A 6,497-nucleotide genomic window follows, 5' to 3' on the forward strand; every position below is an offset into this window, starting at 1 on the left:
AAAAAAATTTTTCAGGAGTTCCCATCATGGCACAGTCAAAATGAATCCGACTAGGATCCATGAAGTTGAGGGTTTGATCCCTGGCCTCACTCAGCGGGTTAAGGATGCAGCGTTGCTGTGGCTGTGGTCTAGCTCCAATTAGACCCCTAAACTGGGAAACTCCATATGCATTGGGAGGTGTGGCCCCCCCAAATAATCTTTCAAATAATTGCCAAACCAGGCAATTATTTGACTGATAAGGAGTCTGACCTGCCATTTACGTATAAAGTTGTTGCTGGCTTTTGACACATATCATTTTATCAAATTCTTTCCGTGGTCCTTTGAGATATGCCTGATTACCCTATTTTATTTTAACTTTTTTTTTCTTTTTGGCCATGCCCATGGCACGCAGAAGTTCTCAGGCCAGGGATCGAAACTGCACCACAGCAGCGACCTGAGCCACAACAGCGACAGTGCAGGATCCTTAACCTGCTGCACCATCAGGGAACTCCTGATTACTCTGTTTTACAGAAAACAAACATTGAGGTTAAATATCTTGATCGAAATAAGTTGTAAATGATGGGATGGGAATTTAAATCCAATTGTCTCCTTATTCCAAAATCCACAAAACTTCTGTTCATAAATCTTGTTAAGGGCTAAAACAAGTGGAGAAAATTGAAAGGGGGGTTTCCTTTGGTCAGCCTAGAACTGGGAACTACTTTTTAATCAGCATAGAGACCAGGCATAGACCTCCCACCGCAGCCTCTGGGAAGGGCAGATTCCCAAGGGGCAGGGAAAGGAGCCTTAAGGATGTGAGCAGCCCCCAAAGGGGAGAACCTGGGGCCAAATCGCAGAGAGCAGTCTGTGAATAAGGAAGTGGAAATACAAAAAAAAAAAAAAAAAAAGTTGTGTGGAACTTCCAAGGTGACTAATGCTGTTAACCCAGAGCCTGTCCCTGGCCAAACCTAGCTGACACTGCAAACAGACAATTCTGCCTGCTGTCCTGGGAGGCTGCTCTCCACAGATAAGGCTGTTGGTCAATGCAGGCGGCCCCCTTACTTTCAGACCAGGCCAATTAACGTGACTCATTTAGAAGAAAACCTCTTCTCAGAATTTAATCTTTCAATAGAGAGCTGGGGTAAAAGCAATTGAGCAGAGGTGATTTAGGGCATAAGAATTTGGCACAAAGCAGAGATGTCTTTCTTTTTTAAAATTTTATTTAGTTTTATTTTTTATTATTACAGTTGATTTACAATGTTCTGTTAATTTCTGCTGTACAGCATAGTGACCCAGTTACGCATATATAATGTGTATATATATATTTTTTTCTCATATTATCTTCTATCATATTCTATCACAAGTGATTGGCTACAGTTCCCTGTGCTATACAGAAGGACCTCATTGGAGAAGCAGAGATTTCTGATACGGTGTGTTTACTAGAAACACTGCACATGCTTTTCCCTTTGGGCAGGATTTGTTCTGTATAGGGTGTTGTCAGAAGTCTGTATTTTCCACTCTTCTTTCCCTCTCTGGCCCCTTTTACTTCCAATAACTGCCTCATCTACACTTGCTTTGCCTGGAGGAGGGGAGGTGTGACATTTCCCAGTACCATGGCCTGAACACACTTAGGTTTTGAAATGAGACTTGTGAAATATTCAGTGTCAATGAAATCTTCCCAGGAGCTAGTGGCTTACGTTATCTTGGTGGTAAAACCTCAGATTCTGTGGTGAGCTGAATTCCTGGGCTCTCATTTCTACTGTCGCCTGAAATTTCCATCAGAATAAAACAGCCACTTCAATCCCCCAGATCCAAGGTGGCAGTTTGGTGGCATTCTTACCTTTTCAGTCTCTAAATCTCACTCCCTGAGATTTGCTGACTTCCCAAAATCCATTTAAAACTTGGTTCCCCCGCTGTCATCCTCCCAACAGAAAGCACTGCTTCACTTTACTTCACACCATATAATTGGACTTTCTGGATGAGAAGTTGCACCTCAGACATTTAGCCATGGTTTTCACAGTCAATAAATGAATAAATTAAAGAACTCCCTGACAGCTGTGGTTTCTGAAAATAAGAATCATTTTCCTCAGTCATCTGACTCCATTTCCCACTCTTTAAGGCTGCGGTGAACTTGGTGGGTGGATACAATTTCTTTTTCTATTAGAATTTGAAAATTAATATTTACTGCTAATCACCCCCAAATAATTTCATCATAGTAGCAATTTCCATACTTAAAGAATTTAGAGAGTTAGACACTAATAGAACTGTAGGGTTTTCTCATGCCCAACTCATTTTTTTTTTATTATGGTAAAAGAACATAACAAAATTGACCACTTCAGCCATTTTAAGTGTAAAGTTTGTGGCATTAAGTATGTATACAACGTTTTGCAACCATCATCAATATCTAGTTCTAGAATTTTTTGTCATTCCATACAGAAACTCTTGTATCCTTTAAGCAATAACTCTCCATTCCCTGTCTACTCAGTCCCCAGTAACCACCATTCTATCTTCTGTCTCTGTAAACTTGACTCTTCTAGGTACCTCATATGAATATAACTACATGCCTGGCTTATTTCACTTAGTATGTTTTCAAGGTTCATCCATGCTATAGCATGTTTCAAAACTTCATTCCTTTTTATGGCTAAATAATATTGCATTTTATGTATACACCACATTTTATTTGTCTACTCATCTGTTGATGGGCACATTACTTACAAGAGTTGAAAGATCCACTTTTTGACTCTTGTAAATAATGCTGCTATGGAGTTCCCTTGTGGCTCAGTGGGTTAAGGATCTGGCGTTGTCACAGCTGTGGCTCTGGTTACAGCTGTGGCAGGGTTCAATCTCTGGCCTGGGAACTTCTGCATGCTGTGGGTGTGACCAAAAAAAATAATCCTGCTATGAATAATGGTTCACAGGTATCTGTTTGAGTCCTTGCTTTCAATTCTCTTAGGTATATAGAATTATTATATTTTTGTATTATTATTATATTAGAATTGCTAGACCATAGGTTGATTCTATGTCTAACCTTTTGAGAAACCAGCCTCTTATTTTTGTTCTTTATTTGTATTTTTTGCTTTTTTTTTTAGGGCAGCACCTGAGGCATATGGAATTTCCCAGGCTAGGGGTCAAATCAGAGCTACAGCCGTCAGCCTACACCACAGCCACAGCAATGCAGGATCCAAGCCTTGTCTGTGACCTACACCACAGCTCATGGCAATGCTGGATCCTTAACCCACTGAGCAAAGCTAGGGATCGAACCGGTGTCCTCATGGATGCTAGTCGGATTCATTTCCGCTGCGCCACAACATGAACTCCTCTTTTTTTTTTCTTTTTAGGGCCACCCCTGCGGCACATGGAAGTTGCTGCTGCTGCCTATGTCAGAGCCACAGCAATGCCAGATCCAAGCTGCGTCTGTGACCTACACCACAGCTCACAGAAATGCTGGATCCTTAACCCACTGAGCAAGGCCAGGGAGCAAACCCGATACCTCATGGCTCCTAGTCGGATTCATTTCCGCTGCGCCACAACGTGAACTCCTCTTTTTTTTTTCTTTTTAGGGCCACCCCTGCGGCACATGGAAGTTCCCAGGCTAGGGGTCAAATCAGAGCTACAGCTGCTGGCCTACACCACAGCCAGAGACACGGGATCCAAGCCGCATCTGTGAGCTACACCGCAGCTCATGGCAATGCCAGGTCCTTAACCCACTGAGCGAGACCAGGGATTGAACCCACATCCTCATGGATACTACCTGGGCTTATTACTGCTCAGCCACAGTGGGAACTTTCCATCTGCAGCTCTCTTGACTGAAAAGGTGAAGTCTCTACTCCAGCTGTCTTCTTATGACATTCTTATTGGCTTCTACATCGAAAAGTGCACCTCCAGCTCCTTCCTGGCATGATGCCATTTCAGAGTGGCTTATATTTAGTCTATAATGTACCTCTGCCTGGTCATCAGCCCAACCCTCTTATTTTAATTTAATTTAATTTAATTTAATTTATTTTTTTATATAATGTTTTTTATTTTTTTTTCATTATAGCTGGTTTACAGTATTCTGTCAATTTTCTACTGTACAGCATGGTGTCCCAGTTACACATAATGTATAGATTCTTTTTTCTCATCATGCTTCATCATAAGTGACTAGATATAGTTCCCAGTGCTACACAGCAGGATCTCATTGCTTATCCAGCCTCTTATTTTTAAAGGTAAGAAAACTAAAGATCAAAAAGGACCAACCGTTTTTCTTTTTTTTGTATTTATAATTTTTTATTATTTAAAAAATTTTCATTATAGTTATTTTACATGTTCTGTCAATTTCTGCTGTACAGCAAAATGACGCAGTTAAACATATATATATATACACACATTCTTTTTCTCATATTATCTTCCATCACATTTCATCACAAATGATTGGATATAGTTCCCTGTGCTATACAGGAGGAACTCATTGCTTATCTGCTCCAAAAGCAATAGTTTGCATCCACTAACCCCAAACTCCCAGTCCATCCTACTCCCTCTTCCTCCCCCTTGGCAACCACAAGTCTGTTCTCCATGTCCATGAGTTTATTTCTTTTCTTTAGATAAGTTCATTTGTGCCACATATTAGGTTCCACACATGAGTGATACTATATGGTATCTGTCTTTCTCTTTCTGACTTACTTCACTTAGTATGAGAATCTCTAGTTTCATCCATGTTGCTGCAAATGGCGTTATTTCATTCTTTTTTGTTGCTAAGTATTATTCCATTGTGTACATGTACCACATCTTCTTAATCCATTCATCTGTAGATGGACATTTAGGTTGTTTCCATGTCTTGGCTATTGTGAATAGTGTTGCAAAAAGAATAGGGGTGTTTATATCCTTTTGAATGAAAGTTTTGTCCAGATATATGGCCAGGAGTGGGACTGCTGGATCATATGGTTCTATATTTAATTTTCTGAGGTAACTCCATACTGTTTTCCATAGAGGTTGTACCAATTCACATTCCCACCAATAGCATGGGAGAGTTCCCAAAAAGGACCAATTGTTTTTCAAGATTATACTTACTAAGAATTGTTGGTTACTATAATGTTTTTTTCACATACTTCTTTCTAACTTAAAGTGTATCTTATGACTTTTCAGAGGGTAGGAAACTTAATTCACATTTGGTTTCCCAGTGATTCGCAGTGCCTGGTGCATGATCCACTTTCAGAAAATGTAATAGGTATTTATACATTAATATTTTAAAAAGAGACTCTTTCAAAGACTCAGAGCAAATGAGTTCAAAATATGTTCCAAATTGGGGTGCCAGATCACTTACGTAAGACTTACAAATGAGGTTTCTATGAGTCTATCTTGACCTTAATATAAAAAGATTGAGGTTGAAGACATCAAGAGAATTTCCTTGGTTGTGGCTGTTGATGTGCTAGTGCATCTTCCCTTCACTGGGAGAAGGTTGGGCTATATGCTGCAGAGGTGGCTATTAAAAAAGACCCCTAGCCTCCATATGCTGCCAGTGCAGCACTAAAAATACAAAAGACCAAAAAAAAAAAAAAAAAAAAAAAAAAAAAAAAAAAAAAAAAAAAAAAAGAGAGAGAGAGAGAAAGTGAGCAAGCAAGAGAGAGCTGTAAATGGATGTTTCTAGTAGGTACCCCATGAGAGGGTCAGCAGGGAATTGCCCATATTCACAGAACACATTAGCAGATGATGACAGTAGCAGCCACATAAGCTCTTTCCAGTGCTTATTTTTCTCCCCAGTAGCTGTCCCCCAAGTCCCACCTTCAAGCTACAATCCTGAAGGATTCAGAAATTGAGGCTGCCCAGCTAGGGGAGAGGAGGGGAAAGTCAGAGAAACCAGTTAAGTAGTCAACCCTGCCACCCCCTCCCTCTGCAGGCTCCCAGCCAGAAGCAAAGCTCGTCTACAGAGGTGGGAAATTTCAATGAAGTTCTCAAAGTTTTATTTGTTAAACTGAAGGGGAAATTTTAGTTACTGAATAGAGGCAGTTCTTGGTTCTAAAAGTTACTGGAGAACTTTTTTCTTATCAAAGGATGCCTGAAAAAAATATGGGATGTAGCCAAAAGTTCATCCAAGAGGGTGAAGGCAGAAATAGCTCGGAGAGTGAGAAGGAAGAATAGAGTTGTTTTTTTGCTTCCATCCTATTGAATTTCTCTTCCTCAAGGCTAAATTTAAAGTGCATTAAAATAGATTTTTGTTTTGAGAAAATTATCCATCATAAGATTATTCAGGCTAAAAGAAGTGTTAAATTTATTTGCTTCTGCTTATAACTTAATTGACTGGATGTGGTAACACTGCATATTTTATTGAAATGAAAATACTTTTGACTCTAGCACTCGGTATCTATTTTAGTAGTAGTACTTCAATTGCCTTGTGGGAAATTATTTCTCCTCCATTTAGTATAATTTGGTGAGACTGTGACTCAAGATATCCAGTCTTCCCCTAGCCAAGGATGGGATAGTGGCCCAAGCTACCTTGGAATTTAAATTTTGAGCAGAATGGGAAAAAGACATAGTTAACCAAGGTA

This window comes from Sus scrofa, chromosome 1 (assembly GCF_054392235.1).
Source record: "Sus scrofa isolate SSC_HxYL_T2T_F1_AM1 chromosome 1, Sscrofa_HxYL_maternal_Yorkshire_Landrace_v2.0, whole genome shotgun sequence".
Taxonomy (NCBI): Eukaryota; Metazoa; Chordata; class Mammalia; order Artiodactyla; family Suidae; genus Sus; species Sus scrofa.